The sequence below is a fragment of the Bos indicus x Bos taurus genome, chromosome 14 (assembly GCF_003369695.1).
Source record: "Bos indicus x Bos taurus breed Angus x Brahman F1 hybrid chromosome 14, Bos_hybrid_MaternalHap_v2.0, whole genome shotgun sequence".
NCBI classification, from domain to species: Eukaryota; Metazoa; Chordata; class Mammalia; order Artiodactyla; family Bovidae; genus Bos; species Bos indicus x Bos taurus.
The window spans coordinates 48,411,295-48,429,512 of NC_040089.1; positions in this window are offsets into that span (position 1 = coordinate 48,411,295).

Below are 18,218 nucleotides of genomic sequence, written 5' to 3' on the forward strand. Positions count from 1 at the left end.
GTTTTAAGAAGGAATTTAAAGGAAAAAGACATCACAGGCCAAGGAGACAATATGTACTCCCATTGGGACATTGTGCTTGTCGCAGAGAGGGGCCAATAGAATGCATGATAGGGAGGAATTGAAATAAAGATAGAAATGTAGGGTGGGATCCTATGATTTGATATGGCAAGAGGGGGACAGCTAGGGGGAGATTTTTGAGCTGAAGAGTGATCTGATAAGAGCTATACTTTGCAAAAATATTCTAGCAATTGTGCGTAAAAGGAAGTTAACTTGACATTGACCTTTAAAGACTTTTAATGAAGATGAGGAAGCGAATGCTTTTCTAAAAGCAAGAGAGCTGGTGTGAAGGGGTAAAGATTCATATATTCCATCTTGATCATCAAAGCCCTGGTTCCTTTGGGGTCAGAAATGCATCTCAGGGATTAGTGTCAAAAGCTTTGAATAGTATGGGTTCGGTTTTGGACCTTGACTCGGGACTTCCTATATGTTTGGCCTTGGCCAGGTAATATAACTTCTCTAATCAGTAGGTTCCTCACAAGTTGTGGAAGGCAGAATTATACAAAGACCCTCAGTGACCTTCTCCCTTTTATAATTCCTTCCTGTTAAGAATGAGCAAAACCTGTGAATAGGATGAAGAATCACTCCCCTGGTTATATTATGTGACATGGCAAAGGAGATTTTACAAATGTAATTAAGGTTATTGAACTTGAATTCAGTTGAGCTTGAATTAATCAAAAGTGAAAATACACAGATGGGGTTGACCTAATCACTTTAACCCTTTAAAAGTCCGTTCTAAAGGTCAACAGCAGAGAAATCAGAGATATTGAAAGTGTAGAAGTTCTCTGGCCAGCCCCCATGAGTTCTATAGTTTCAGGCATAAAACAGGACCTTGAATCTCTCTGACTTACAGAATATGTGTTGTTTCAAGTCACTAAATTTGTTGCAATTTTCCATACAACAACAGAACACCAATACACTGGTAAACACAGGTAATGAGCATATGTAGTCATATTGAGAGACTTAGATGAAATAATATGAATATTGAATATGAAGTGTTCAGCACTATGCCTGGAATTTAGTAGGTGTATGGTAAATATTAGCTATTATTATTATTGCCTTTTATTATTAGGTTGTGAGTTAGCAATGAAATTAGTAGAAATATATTCTAAAATTAACAGAGCTATCTTAGAGCAATGGGTGATTGTCAGATGTATTGGATTGACCAAAAAGTTCTTTGGGGTTTTCTGTAACATCTTATGGAAAAGAGCAAACAAACAATTTTAGCCAACCCAGTAGACAGTGATAATGGGATTTCTGGTCCCCTTACTGCATCTGCTGGTGAGATTGATCTACCATCTCTGTTCTTCATGTCAGCAAAGTATTTTATTATTCCAGTCAGCAACCCTAGATGATTGTTGCAGTTGGAACAATAGAGCACAATCCTGATTGCGTTAAATCACACATCCACAGCCATAATGTGTTTGGCAAAGTCAAGAATCAAATCACTAGAACTAGCTACTAAGACAAGTTGTTATGTTGATATTAACAATCCCACATGTCAAATGACATATACAGGCATAATATCCATGCATAAGGAGTGATATTCAAAATGTTTAGCAATGGGTATGCTGCTGCTGCTAAGTTGCTTCACTCGTGTCCGACTCTGTGTGACCCCATAGATGGCAGCCCACCAAGCTCCCCCGTCCCTGAGATTCTCCAGGCAAGAACACTTGAATGGGTTGACATTTCTTTCTCCAATGCATAAAAGTGAAAAGTGAAAGTGAAATCGCTCAATCATGTCCGACTCTTTGCAACCCCATGGATTGCTGCCTACCAGGCTCCTCCGTCCATGGGATTTTCCAGGCAAGAGTACTGGAGTGGGGTGCCATTGCCTTCTCCATTAGTAACAGGTATAACACAGGCATTATAAACAAACCAGCATGGTTATGCTGCAAAGCTGAATATCAACTCTGGATGCACTGTCCGTGAGTCCCCATCCTGGGTCAGCCACATGCTGGATGATGGGTGCCAAACATGGACTTGCATCATCAAGAACCTCACAGCTATTAGAAAACAGAGAAGGAGAAGAAAGTCATCGATGATAATACAGTGATATAAGTACCATGCTGGAAGCACATGTTGGAAGTCACAGGCTTAGATAGCAAAGGTACAGAAAAGAAGTCCCTTGGCTCAGTCTCAGCTGGAATCAGAAAATGCAGTGCTGTTTTAAGCTTGAATTCAGCCCTGAGTCTAAGTAAGGGGGAATTACTCAGACTTTGTTAAAGGGGAAGGTGTTTCTTATAGAGAGGACAGCCTGAGCCAAGTCATCATGAGTGAGAATGGTGCATTCGAAAAACTTTTGTAGGGAGTGGTGCCAGTGAAAAAGGTGAAGAAGCTAGATCAGAAAGGACATCATTAAGGAGCTTGTTTTTATCTGATGACAGGGGGAGTATTTAAAATATGGTTCAGATAAGTTAAGATTCTTGTTTTTCCAAAACAGAGCTAGCATAATATGGACAATAGTTTCAGTTCAGTTCAGTTCAGTTCAGTCACTCAGTCATGGATCTGACTCTTTGCGACCCCATGAATTGCAGCACAACAGGCCTCCTTGTCCATTACCAACTCCCGGAGTTCACTCAAACTCACATCCATCAATTCGGTGATGCCATCCAGCCATCTCATCCTCTGTTGTCCCCTTCTCCTCCTGCCCCCAATCCCTCCTAGCATCAGGGTTTTTTCCAATGAGTCAACTCTTCACATGAGGTGGCCAAAGTATTGGAGTTTCAGCTTCAACATCAGTCCTTCCAAAGAACACCCAGGACTGATATCATTTAGGATGGACTGGTTGGATCTCTTTGCATTCCAAGGGACTCTCAAGAGTCTTCTCCAACACCATAGTTCAAAAGCATCAGTTCTTCGGCGCTCAGCTTTCTTCACAGTCCAACTCTCACATCCATACATGACCACTGGAAAAACCATAGTCTTGACTAGACGGACCTTTGTTGGCAAAGTAATGTCTCTGCTTTTAAATATGCTATCTAGGTTGGTCATAACTTTCCTTCCAAGGATTAAGTGTCTTTTTATTTCATGCCTGCAATCACCATCTGCAGTGATCTTGGAGCCCCCCAAAATAAAGTCTGACACTGTTTCCACTGTTTCCCCATCTATTTCCCATGAAGTGATAGGTCCGGATGCCATGATCTTCATTTTCTGAATGTTGAGCTTTAAGCCAACTTTTTCACTCTCCGCTTTCCCTTTCATCAAGAGGCTCTTTAGTTCTTCTTCACTTTCTGCCATAAGGGTGGTGTCATCTGCATGTCTGAGGTTACTGATATTTCTCCAGGCAATCTTGATTCTAGTTTGTGCTTCATCCAGCCCAGAGTTTCTCATGATGTACTCTGCATATAAGTTAAATAATCAGAGTGACAATATACAGCCTTGATGTATACCTTTCCCTATTTGGAACCAGTCCGTTGTTCCATGTCCAGTTCTAATTGTTGCTTCATGACCTGCATATAGATTTATCAGGAGGCAGGTCAGGTGGTCTGATATTCCCATCTCTTTCAGAATTTTCCACAGTTTGCTGTGATCCACACAGTCAAAGGCTTTGGCACAGTCAACAAAACAGAAGTAGATGTTTTTTTGGAGCTCGCTTGCTTTTTTGAAGATCCAACAGATGTTGGCAATTTGATCTCTGGTTCCTCTGCCTTTTCTAAAACCAGCTTGAACATCTGGAAGTTCATGGTTCACATACTGTTGGAGCTTGGCTTGGAGAATTTTGAGCATTACTTTACTAGCGTGTCAGAAGAGTGCAATTGTGTGGTAGTTTGAGCGTTCTTTGGCATTGCCTTTCTTTGGGATTGGAATGAAAACTGACCTTTTCCAGTCCTGTGGCCACTGCTGAGTTTTCCAAATTTGCTGGCATATTGAGTATAGCACTTTCACAGCATCATATTTTAGGATTTGAAATAGCTCAACTGAAATTCCATCACCTCCACTAGCTTTGTTTGTAGTGATGCTTCCTAAGGCCCACTTGACTTCACATTCCAGGATGTGTGGCTCTAGGTGAGTGATCACACATCATGATTATCTGGGTCATGAAGATCTTTTTTGTATAAATCTTCTGTGTATTCTTGCCACCTCTTCTTAATATCTTCTGCTTCTGTTAGGTTCATACCATTCTGTCCTTTATTGTGCCTATCTTTGCATGAAATGTTCCCTTGGTATCTCTAATTTTCTTGAAGAGATCTTTAGTCTTTCCCATTCTATTGTTTTCCTCTATTTCTTTGCATTGATCAACGAGGAAGGCTTTCTTATCTCTCCTTGCTATTCTTTGGAACTCTGCATTCAAATGGGTATATCTTTCCTTTTCTCCTTTGCTTTTTGCTTCTCTTCTTTTCACAGCTATTTGTAAGGCCTTCTCAGACAACCATTTAGACTTTGTGCATTTCTTTTTCTTGGGGATGGTCTTAATCCCTCTCTCCTGTACAGTGTCATGAACCTCTGTACATAGTTCTTCAGATACTCTGTCTATCAGATCTAATCCGTTGAGTCTATTTCTAACTTCCACTGTATAAACATAAGGGATTTGATTTAGGTCATACCTGAATGGTCTAGCAATTTTCCCTACTTTCTTCAACTTAAGTCTGAATTTGGCAATAAGGAGTTCATGATCTGAGCCACAGTCAGCTCCCAGTCTTGTTTTTGCTGCCTGTATAGAGCTCCTCTACCTTTGGCTGTAAAGAATATAATCAATCTGATTTCAGTATTAACCATCTGGTGATGTCCATGTATAGAGTCTTCTCTTGTGTTGTTGGAAGATGGTGTTTGCTATGGCCAGAGTGTTCTGTTGGCAAAACTCTATTAGCCTCTGCCCTGCTTCATTCTGTACTCCAAGGCTGAATTTACCTGTTACTCCAAGTATTTCTTGACTTCCTACTTTTGCATTCCAGTCCCCTATAATGATAAGGACATCTTTTTTGGGTGATAGTTTTAGAAGGTCTTGTAGGTCTTCATAGAATCATTCAGTTTCAGCTTCTTCAGCATTACTGGTCAGGGCATAGACTTGGATTATTGTCATATTAAATGGTTTGCCTTGGAAACGAACAGAGATCATTCTGTCGTTTTTGAGATTGCATCCAAGTGCTGCTTTTCAGACTCTTTTGTTGACCATGATGGCTACTCCATTTCTTCTGAGGGATTCCTGCCCGCAGTAGTAGATATAATGGTCATCTGTGTTAAATTCACTGATTCCAGTTGATTTGAGTTCACTGATTTCTAAAATGTCAGTGTTCACTCTTGCCATCTCCTGTTTGACCACTTCCAATTTACCTTGATTCGTGGACCTAACATTCCAGGTTCCTGTGCAATACTGCTCTTTACAGCATCTGACTTTACTTGCATCACCAGTTACATCCACAACTGGGTGTTGTTTTTTCTTTGGCTCCATCCCTTCATTCTTTCTGGAGTTAGTTCTCCACTGATCTCCAGTAGCATATTGGGCACCTACTGACATGGGCAGTTCATCTTTCAGTGTGCTATCATTTTGCCTTTTCATGCTGTTCATGGGATTCTCAAGCCAAGAATACTGAAGTGGTTTGCCATTCCCTTCTCCAGTGGACCACGTTTTGTCAGAACTCTGTACCGTGACCCACCTGTCTTGACATGGCTCATAGTTTGATTGAGTTAGACAAGGCTGTGGTCCATGTAATGAGATTGGTTAGTTTTCTGTGATTGTGGTTTTCAGTCTGTCTGCCCTCTGATGGGATGGGAATACCAGACCACCTGACCTGCCTCTTGAGAAACCTGTATGCAGGTCAGGAAGCAACAGTTAAAACTGGACATGGAACAACAGACTGGTTCCAAATAGGAAAAGGAGTACATCAAGGCTATATATTGTCACCCTGTTTATTTAACTTATATGCAGAGTACATCATGAGAAATGCTGGGCTGGAAGAAGCACAAGCTGGAATCCAAATTGCTGGGAGAAATATCAATAACCTCAGATGACACCACCCTTATGGCAGAAAGTGAAGAAGAACTCAAAAACCTCTTGATGAAAATGAAAGTGGAGAGTGAAAAAGTTGGCTTAAAGCTCAACATTGAAAAAACGAAGATCATAGCATGTGGTTCCATCATTTCATGGGAAATAGATGGGGAAATAGTGTCAGACTTTATTTTTTTGGGCTCCAAAATCACTGAAGATTTTGATTGCAGCCATTAGATTAAAAAACGCTTACTCCTTGGAAGAAAAGTTATGACCAACCTAGATAGCATATTGAAAAGCAGAAACATTACTTTGGCAACCAAGGTCCGTCTAGTGAAGGCTATATTTTTTCCAGTGCTCACGTATGGATGTGAGAGTTGCACTGTGAAGAAAGCTGAGTGCCGAAGAATTGATGCTTTTGAACTGTGGTGTTGGAGAAGACTCTTGAGAGTCCCTTGGACTGCAAGAAGATCTAGCCAGTCCATTCTAAAGGAGACCAGTCCTGGGTGTTCATTGGAAGGACTGATGCTAAAGCTGAAACTCCAGTACTTTGGCCACCTCATGAAAAGAGTTAACTCATTGGAAAAGACCCTGATGCTGGGAGGGATTGGGGGCAGGAGGAGAAGGGGACAACAGAAGATGAGATGGCTGGATGGCATCACTGACTCAATGGACGTGAGTCTGAGTGAACTCCAGGAGCTGGTGATGGACATGGAGGCCTGGCATGCTGAGGTTCATGGTCACAAAGAGTTGGACACGACTGAGCAACTGAACTGAACTGCCCTCTGATGGAGAAGGATAAGAGCTTATAGAAGCTTGGATAAGAGGCTTATAGAAGATGGAAGAGACTGACAGGGGGAAAATGGGTCTTGTTCTGATGGGCGGGGCCATGCTCAGTAAATCTTTAATCCAATTTTCTGTTGAAAGTTGGGGCTGAGTTCCCTCCCTGTATTTCCCTGGCACCATTTTGGCATTAGAAAATGACTTCAGCAAGTTAGACTTCAGTGGAGTCCAGACTTCAGTGAATTAAGAATGAGGGAGTGTAGGCAGCAAAAAAGATATTTGGTTGGCCAAAAAGTTCATTTTAGTTTTTCCATAAGATTGTACTAAAACCTGAGTGAACTTTTAGGCCAATCCATTACTTGAGGAAGGTGGTCCTGAGAAGAGGCAGACACTCCACTGGGCAGGCACATTAAAGGAATGATGACAAAGTAAGATGAGCATGTGTTTCATTGTCTTTAGCATCCAGCATTCGTAGAATAATATGAGGCAGAATACAGAGATCATTCTTTATCATCTGAATACAGTATAGGTTTAGAAAAGGGCACAGACTGTGGAATCACGCTGACTTGTATTCAGATACAGCTTCCATAGCCTATTAGCTGTGGAATTGTTAGCCTGACTCTAAATGTCTTTGTCTTTAAAATAGAGATAATTCCCCAATCCCTCAGCATGTAAAGGATCCACCTGCAATTCCGGAGACATGGGTTGAATCCCTGGGTTGGGAAAATTCCCTGGAGGAGCAAATGGCAATCTACTCCAGGATTCTTGCCTGGAAAAACCCATGGCAGACTACAGTCCATAGGGTCTCAAAGAGTAGGACACGACTGAGCAGGAACTCCGCAGGTCAGTAGGGGCCCAATATGCTACTGGTGATCAGTGGAGAAATAACTCCAGAAAGAATGAAGGGATGGAGCCAATGCAAGAACAATACCCAGCTGTGGATGTGACTGGTGATAGAAGCAAGGTCCGATGCTGTAAAGAGCAATATTGCATAGGAACCTGGAATGTCAGGTCCATGAATCAAGGCAAATTGGAAGTGGTCAAACAAGAGATGGCAAGAGTGAATGTAGACATTCTAGGAATCAGTGAACTAAAACGGACTGGAATGGGTGAATTTAACTCAGATGACCATTATATCTACTACTGTGGGCAGGAATCCCTCAGAAGAAACGGAGTAGCCATCATAGTCAACAAAAGAGTCCAAAATGCAGTACTTGGATGCAATCTCAAAAACGACAGAATGATCTCTGTTCGTTTTCAAGTCAAACCATTCAGTATCACAGTAATCCAAGTCTATGCCCTGACCAGTAACGCTGAAGAAGCTGAAGTTGAATGGTTCTATGAAGACCTACAAGACCTTTTAGAACTTACACCCAAAAGAGATGTCCTTTTCATTATAGGGGACTGGAATGCAAAAGTAGGAAGTCAAGAAACACCTGGAGAAACAGGCAAATTTGGCTTTGGAATACGGAATGAAGCAGGGGAAAGACTAATAGAGTTTTGCCAAGAGAATGCACTGGTTATAGCAAACATTGTCTTCCAGCAACACAAGAGAAGACTCTACACATGGACATCACCAGATGGTCAATACCGAAATCAGATTGATTATATTCTTTGCAGCCAAAGATGGAGAAGCTGTATACAGTCAAACAAAACAAGACCAGGAGCTGACTGTGGCTTAGATCACGAACGAACTCCTTATTGCCAAATTCAGACTTAAGTTGAAGAAAGTAGGGAAAACCACTAGACCATTCAGGTATGACCTAAATCAAATCCTTTATGATTATACAGTGGAAGTGAGAATAGATTTAAGGGCCTAGATCTGATAGATAGAGTGCCTGATGAACTATGGAATGAGGTCTGTGACATTGTACAGGAGACAGGGATCAAGACCATCCCCATGGAAAAGAAATGCAAAAAAGCAAAATGGCTGTCTGGGGAGGCCTTACAAATAGCTGTGAAAAGAAGAGAAGCGAAAAGCAAAAGAGAAAAGGAAAGATATAAGCATCTAAATGCAGAGTTCCTAAGAATAGCAAGGAGAGATAAGAAAGGCTTCTTCAGCGATCAATGCAAAGAAATAGAGGAAAACAACAGAATGGGAAAGACTAGAGATCTCTTCAAGAAAATTAGAGATACCAAGGGACATTTCATGCAAAGATGGGTTCGATAAAGGACAGAAATGGTGTGGACCTAACAGAAGCAGAAGATATTAAGAAGAGGTGGCAAGAATACACAGAAGAACTGTACAAAAAAGATCTTCACGACCCAGATAATCATGATGGTGTGATCAGTGACCTAGAGCCAGACATCCTGGAATGTGAAGTCAAGTGGGCCTTAGAAAGCATCACTACAAACAAAGCTAGTGGAGGTGACAGAATTCCAGTTGAGCTATTTCAAATCCTGAAAGATGATGCTGTGAAAGTGCTACACTCAATATGCCAGCAAATTTGGAAAACTCAGCAGTGGCCACAGGACTGGAAAAGGTCAGTTTTCATCCCAATCCCAAAGAAAGGCAATGCCAAAGAATGCTCAAACTACTGCACAATTGCACTCATCTCACACACTAGTAAAGTAATGCTCAAAATTCTCCAAGCCAGGCTTCAGCAATATGTGAACCGTGAACTTCCAGATGTTCAAGCTGGTTTTAGAAAAGGCAGAGGAACCAGAGATCAAATTGCCAACATCTACTGGATCATTGAAAAAGCAAGAGTTCCAGAAAAACATCTATTTCTGCTTTATTGACTATGCTAAAGCCTTTGACTGTGTGGATTACAATAAACTGTGGAAAATTCTGAAAGAGATGGGAATACCAGACCACCTGACCTGCCTCTTGAGAAATCTGTATGCAGGTCAGGAAGCAAGAGTTTGAACTGGACATGGAACAACAGACTGGTTCCAAATAGGAAAAGGAGTATGTCAAGGCTGTGTATTATTACCTAGCTTATTTAACTTATATGCAGAGTACATCATGAGAAATGCTGGACTAGAAGAAACATAAGCTGGAATCAAGATTGCTGGGAGAAATCTCAATAACCTCAGATATGCAGATAACACCATCCTTATGGCAGAAAGTGAAGAGGAACTCAAAAGCCTCTTGATGAAAGTGAAAGTGGAGAGTGAAAAAGTTGGCTTAAAGCTCAACATTCAGAAAATGAAGATCATGGCATTTGGTGCCATCACTTCATGGAAAATAGATGGGGAAACAGTGGAAACAGTGTCAGAGTTTATTTTTCTGGGCTCCAAAATCACTGCAGATGGTGACTGCAGCCATGAAATTAAAAGACGCTTACTCCTTGGAAGGAAAGTTATGACCAACCTAGATAGCATATTCAAAAGCAGAGACATTACTTTGCCAACCAAGGTCCTTCTAGTCAAGGCTATGGTTTTTCCTGTGGTCAAGTATGGATGTGAGAGTTGGACTGTGAAGAAGGCTGAGCGCCGAAGAACTGATGCTTTTGAACTGTGGTGTTGGAGAAGACTCTTGAGAGTCCCTTGGACTGCAAGGAGATCCAACCAGTCCATTCTAAATGAGATCAGTCCTGGGTGTTCTTTGGAAGGAATGATGCTAAAGCTGAAACTCCAGTACTTTGGCCACCTCATGCGAAGAGTTGGCTCATTGGAGAAGACTCTGATGCTGGGAGGGATTGGGGGCAGGAGGAGAAGGGGAGGACAGAGGATGAGTTGGCTGGATGGCATCAGTGACTCGATGGACGTGAGTCTGGGTGAACTCCAGGAGTTGGTGATGGACAGGGAGGCCTGGCGTGCTGCGATTCATGGGGTCGCAAAGAGTCAGACATGACTGAGCGGCTGAACTGAACTGAACTGAACTGAACTACCAAATCAGAGTAATGCTTGCTACACTTGTTTTACGTGTTCCTGTAATTTGTGTGTTTTCTTAGAGAGGCCAGAGGGAAGACCGGGAGACAAATTGACAATTTTGAGGTCTTTGAAGGCACTGGATTTGTTTTTTACTATTTACCATATAAAAGTGATTATATTAAATTGAAATTAAATGCATTGTTATGGGGCATTTATGACATCTCATTGAAAGAATTGCTGTGAATCCTTTAGAGAGCACTGATTTGCAACCATCAGCCTGTGTCATGAATACAACCTCCAGAATGGTACTTAGCAGCTAATTAAACCAAAAAGACAAATACGAGGCTTTTACATTTTTAATTTAAAAGCTTCTAAATATAGTCGTTGTTATAGTGCTACCAAAGTATGGTACAGCAGTCTGCATTTTAAACCTCTTAATCTCATTGTCATAATTAATTTTATGAATAGGAAGGTCTGTGCTGGGGTTAGGAGATATGCTATTTGTTTGTTTGTTTGTTTTAACTTGAGAATGGGGCTGGTTGCCTTTGCAATTAAATGATATTTCAGTGTGATTTTTCTCTCAGCTGAATTATTAATTTACTTATGTTAGTAATTTTGTCCAAATATGATTTAGGCCTCAAAAAGTTCCACTGGAAACACTCTTGCCAGCTGTAATTTAAAATTCCCTTTTATTTCTGCCTTATAATTTTTAAAGATGATAAAATTAGACGTTGAGTGGTCTTGAATCTCACTGAGTTATTTGTGGATGCTCTGTTATTCATCCATCTGAATGCAGCATTTCTTTCAGGAACACTATTTCATTGGCAAGGAAGCATGAGTTAGACATTAGCAGTCATAATGTCTTCAAAGCCTGGCTGCTTCCTCAGATTATATATGACCTTGAGCTAGTCCTTCAGTCTCTGACTTTTGAAAGGGGGAATCATGGTTCCATCCCTACCTAACAGAATTGCTGTGGGTGATACTCAGAACCAGGGAATGTTGGAGCAGAAAGGAAGCAGGATGAACATCTAATACAACTCCTTCATCTGTAGGTGAGTAAACTGGCATCCAGAGGCAATGAATCACCCGTGCCCCAACTTAGTGCAGAAAATAGATGTACTGCTGTATTTTGGCTCCAAACCCAGTACCGATCCCTCAGTTCAGTTCAGTTCAGTCGCTCAGTCGTGTCTGACTCTTTTCGACCCCATGGACTGCAGCACGCCAGGCCTCCCTGTCCATTACCAACTCGCGGAGTTTACTCAAACTCATGTCCATTGAGTCGGTGATGCCATCCAACCATCTCATCCTCTGTCCTCCCCTTCTCCTCTCATCTTCAACCTTCCCCAGCATCAGGGTCTTTTCCAATGAGTCAATTCTTTTCATCAGGTGGCCGAAGTATTGGAATTTCAGCTTCAGCATCAGTCCTTCCAATGAATATTCAGGACTGATCTCCTTTAGGATGGCCTGGTTGGATCTCCTTGCAGTCCAAGGGACCCTCAAGAGTCTTTTCCAACACCACAGTTCAAAAGTGTCAATTCTTTGGCGCTCAGCTTTCTTTTTAGTTCAACTCTCACATCCATACATAACTGTAGATCCCTACACCAAAGATTTCTATGTAAGATCTAAGATTATATTGAAATTACAGGGGAGCACCTGTTTAAAAAAAAGTGGGAGAATAATTTATGTCATCTAGAATTTCTGTCTACTTTACTTCAACACAAGATGCTTAGAACACTGAGCTTTTAGTTTATTCTTCCTTTGGATGCTTGCTGTCACTTAGAATCAGTGTTTGGTGTATAAAGGGACAAATAACAAAGTGTTTAATAAACTAATAGCCTATGCAGTTAAATCAGGATGACGTCTTTATTGGGTTTTTTAAAACCCCATTAAGATGATCGAAGTTTTAAATAACCTTCTTAAAACTTAGTTCATTTGTTAATACTAAGACTGTTTTTGAAGAAAATGAAGTGCCCTCAGGCTCCCCCGCAACATATACTGCAAAGATCTTTTAAAGCTAATCAAGAGTGAATAAAATAACATGTCCTGGATTCCAGGACAACTCTTTTTTTTTTTAAGTTATTTTCTAAATTTTGTATTGGGATATAGTTAATTTAAGCTGGTTTAAACTCAACATTCAAAAAACTAAGATCATGGCATCCGGTCCCATCACTTCAGGGCAAATAGAGGGGGGAAAAGTGGAAACAGTCACAGATTTTATTTTCTTGGGCTCAAAAATCAACTGCAGATAGTGACTGCAGCCATGAAATTGAAAGATGCTTGCTCCTTGGAAGAAAAGCTATGACAAACCTAGACAGTGTGTTAAAAAGCAGAGACATAACTTTGCCATCAAAGGTCTGGCTAGGCAAAGCTATGTCATGTACAAATGTGAGAGTTGGACCATGAAGAAGGCTGAGCACTGAAGAATTGATGCTTTTAAACTATGGTGTTAGAGAAGACTCTTGAGAGTCCCTTGGACTGCAAGGAGGTCCAACTGGTTAATCCTAAAGGAAATCAACCCTGAATATTCACTGGAAGGACTGATGTTGAAGCTGAAGCTTCAATACTTTGGCCACCTGATATGAAGAGCCAACTCATTTGAAAAGACCTTGAAGCTGGGAAAGACTGAGGGCAGGAGGAGAGGGGAGCGGCACAGGTTGAGATGGTTGGATAGCATCATGGACTCAATGGACATGAGTTTGAGCAAACTTCAGGAGATAATGAAGGATGTGAAAGCCTAGTGTGCTGCAATCCATGAAGACACAGAGTCTGACACGACTTAGTGACTGAACAACATAGCCAATTAACAATGTTGTGATAATTTCAACTGAACAGTAAAGGGACTCAGCCATGTATCCGTTCTCCCCCAAACTTCCCTCCTCTCCAGACTGCCATGTATCACTGAGCAGAGTTTCCTGTGCTATATGGTAGGATAGCACAATTCTTTTCCAATGACTGAGGTTCATATAAGTTTTCTGAGAAACCCCGAATGTCAACATGACTGCATTCATAGTACCCATGACGTCCGTGCTATTTAGGAATTACTTATTTTAACACAGTGAATGGGCAATAGCAAGTTAAATATTAAACAATATTTAAATTAGGACATAAATATAGCTATGCATTATTCAGCACCGAGTTAAGTCGATATTCAGATCAGACAGAAGGTCACTGCCCCTCAGTAATTGTCCTCTCAGACTCAGGCAGCGCCAGTCCTTTATATAATGAAGTCAGCTCTCTGCAGAAGCAATTTGCATCTGGATAGGGAAAAGGGACACCTCCTCTGTTTCTAGCAAAAGTAGTTGGTGCTGGTTTGATCCCTTTCAGGGTGCACCATGATGATTAACCATGCTGCCTCCACATATACATATTCAGAGGTGGCTTTTTCTGGGAATTTCCCTCACCCAGGAGATCATAAAGCTATCTCTTCCTTGGCTCCAAAATCATAACCCCTCCACTGTGCCAGTGCAAACAGAACACAAGTTTGCTTCCTCTTATCTGACCTCTCACACTCTGCTTTGCCCTTGTTTGACTGGAAGTAGGGTCCCTGATCAAAATTCACAGCCCATCCTGAAGCTGGGCATGTTGACTGTGAAACAGAGCGGGAACCCACGGGTACGGTATTCATGGCTTGCTGCTCACAGTTTTCAATCAGTTTCCAAGCATACCCCAGGTGTACAGTCATTCCTCCAAGCTCTGATTGATTGAGTGCCATGCATTTGTTTGAGACTCTCCCCGCCTACTTTTTAACAATGCTAGCTGGAATGATTCAGGTGATTATTGCCAGTGTTTGTGACTTTCCTAGTTAGGTTAACTTTAAGACATGGCATTAAGTATTTTGAACTCTAGATAGATGGGCTTTAAAAATAAATTGTAGGCTATAGAATTTTCTTCTATAGCATGTGATCCTCGGTGAATTTGATTATGATAGTCCTCAAGTGTCACCCATAAAAATAGTAGTAGTCGCAGGAATCCCCCAAAGAAGTTAATATTGAAGGACCAGTCTCCTGTCTTTGAAATTGTTTTCTTCTTTCTCTATTCCCTCCTATAGAAGCAATTATGTGAATTGCTTGTCCCCTGGGGGTGATAAGAGAGATTAATCACTTCTCTCTCTTCTTCTTCCCCCACAGAGATGATGAAGCATTTGCTAACTGCCAGCTTTAAGCCCAGAAACTTTTGGGGACTTGCCAGTCTGATGGTATATGTAGCATCACTTCCTCCTACTCTGGATATTGATTGAAAAGACCAATAGATCAAGAAGAGCTTATAGTTACAGAGCATTTTTTCCTGAGTTTACAAAGGACTTTCACATTAACATCTTTTTTTTTTTAAGCTCACAATAACCCTGTGGAATATGTTTAACAATGTGTTTATTGACAGATATTTACTTATTGAACCACTGAGCAAGACGGTGCTAGGGATACAGTCAGCATAGTCATGGTATTTATAGTCTAGTAGGGGAGAATGGTATTAACGATTTATGATTAAAAAGAAATATTATAAACTGTGATTGTAACTGTGAAACAAAACTTCACATCATGTAGTAAGGGAAATCACATGTAACCTGGGAGTGAGAGTATCAGGAAAGAGAGAGAACATAAGATCCAAAGAGACCAAATGTTAGGTAGAATGAAATCCTTGGACTCTCTCACTGATTCATAATCAGACTTTCCAAACACAAAAAGCAAATAGATAGCATGTGATGTTATTGTGATAGAGTTTCCTTCTTTTATAGCAGTATTTTTAATTAGTAGAAATTAGTGGGCAAGAAAGGTAATACCTATTCACCAAATAACCTGTAATGATGAATTTGTTGCAATGAAGTTGCATCTTTGAGTTTTCCTCAGAAACTCAAAGTGATACCCTTGATCTGTTTCAGAGAGGAAGCTTCATTTGGATTGTGGTATCAGTGAAATTCTTAGAGTGTATTGAGGTATCTTGAGGTCTAGTGATATAATGTGCAGTTACATGTAGTGGCAATGCTGTGGCAAAGCGTTTTCTGCCAGCACTTGTGTATTTAGACCAGTTCCAAAAAGCACACTGCAAATCACAGTGTACAAAACCATTTCATAGAGGATTTGCAAGTAAAATCTGAGAATTTAAAACTGTTTCATAGTAGAAAGTCCACAGACTATGCAGTTCCATATTTGCTCCCCGATATTGGCAGCCAAGTGTGTGTGTGTTTGCTTATGTTGAAATATTTGTTTAGTCTGAAAGAAAGAAAGAATCTAATGAGCAAGGGTGTAGGAAAGTGACAGCGTGTGGAAATCCAGGTCTCAGTGCTACTGGATCTGTGAGCCTGGATGAGTTTGTCTTTTTGACTCTGCATCTCTAAAAGTATTAGTTATTACAATGATTAAATGCAAGACGGAAAACAAAACTTAGTTTTTCCTCTCTCAATGATTTAACGATCAAAGAAGAAGGCTTTTTCCCCTATACCATATTAGGCTTTTAGTCATCTATTATGAGTTTAGCATTCATTAATTTATCCCAACTGTTTTTCACCGAGGCATTGGCTGACCTACCCTGGTACTAATGAGTTGCACAGACTCATTACCAGGTGTGGTTTGCTTCTGCTTGGCAAGATTTTTTAAACTGAAGTATAATTTATTTACAGTGTTATGTGAGTTTCAGATGTACAGCATAGTGATTCCGTTTTTTTTAACAGATTATATTCCACTATAGATTATAAATCTCTGTGATACACAGTAAATCCTTGTTGTTTTATCTATTTTATGTGTATTCGTTTTTATGTGTTAATCCCGTACACCTAATTTGTCCCTCTCCCCTATAGTAACCATAGTTCATTATCTATGTTTGTGAGTCTGCTTCTGTTTTATATATAAACTCATTTGTATTATTTTTTAGACTCTACATAAAAGTGATATTATATAGTATCTTTTTCTGTCAGACTTATTTCATTAAGTATAACATTTTCTAGGTCCATCCATGTTGGTGCAAATGCCAATATTTCATCCTTTTTATGGCTGAATAATATTCCATTGTATATATATACCATATTTCCCTAAGTTGATTGTCTGTCGATGAGCATTTGGGTTGCTTCCATGTCTTGGATGTTTAAATAATGCTTCTATGAATATTGAAGTGCATGTATCTTTTGGATTAGTGTTTTTTCTTTGGATACATACCTAGGAGTAGAATTGCTGGATCATATGGTATTTCTGCTAGTAAAGAAATGCTCAAAATTCTCCAAGCTAGGCCTCAGCAATAGTGAACTGTAAATTTCCAGATGTTCAAGCTGGTTTTAGAAAAGGCAGAGGAACCAGAGATCAAATTGCCAACATCTACTGGATCATGGAAAAAGCAAGAGAGTTCCAGAAAAACATCTATTTCTGCTTTATTGACTATGCCAAAGCCTTTGACTGTGTGCATCACAATACACTGTGGAAAATTCTGAAAGAGATGGGAATACCAGACCACCTGACCTGCCTCTTGAGAAATCTGTATGCAGGTCAGGAAGCAACAGTTAGAACTGCACATGGAACAACAGACTGGTTCCAAATAGGAAAAGGAGTACGTCAAGGCTGTATATTGTCACCCAGCTTATTTAACTTCTATGCAGAGTAGATCATGAGAAACACTGGGCTGGAAGAAGCACAAGCTGGAATCAAGATTTCCGGGAGAAATCTCAATAACCTCAGATATGCAGATGACACCACCCTTATGGCAGAAAGTGAAGAGGAACTCAAAAGCCTCTTGATGAAAGTGAAAGTGGAGAGTGAAAAAGTTGGCTTAAAGCTCAACATTCAGAAAATGAAGATCATGGCATCCGGTCCCATCACTTCCTGGGAAGTAGATGGGGAAACAGTGGAAACAGTGTCAGACTTTATTTTTCTGGGCTCCAAAATCACTGCAGATGGTGACTGCAGCCATGAAATTAAAAGATATTTACTCCTTGGAAGGAAAGTTATGACCAACCTAGATAGCATATTGAAAAGCAGAGACATTACTTTGCCAACCAAGGTCCGTCTAGTCAAGGCTATGGTTTTTCCTGTGGTCATGTATGGATATGAGAGTTGGACTGTGAAGAAGGCTGAGTGCCAAAGAATTGATGCTTTTGAACTGTGGTGTTGGAGAAGACTCTTGAGAGTCCCTTGGACTGCAAGGAGATCCAACCAGTCTATTCTGAAGGAGATCAGCCCTGGGATTTCTTTGGAAGGAATGATGCTAAAGCTGAAACTGCACTACTTTGGCCACCTCATGCGAAGAGTTGACTCATTGGAAAAGACTCTCATGCTGGGAGGGATTGGGGGCAAGAGGAGAAGGGGATGACAGAGGATGAGATGGCTGGATGGCATCACTGACTCGATGGACGTGAGTCTGGGTGAACTCCGGGAGTTGGTGATGGACAGAGAGGCCTGGCGTGCTGCGATTCATGGGGTCGCAAAGAGTTGGACCCGACTGAGCGACTGATCTGATCTAATAGGTAAGAATTTAAGAACAATGTTGAGAAGACAGTTGAGGAGTATTGATTAAGGAAGACATATAGCCTTGGTTTTTGCTCCACCTTCAGAAGTCCTCAGGCCATAAGAATGCACTTCAGATTAATCCAGTCCTTTGCCTCTTTCCTCCAAAGAGACCAGTAGACCCTTGAAAAAAGATTGGAGACTGT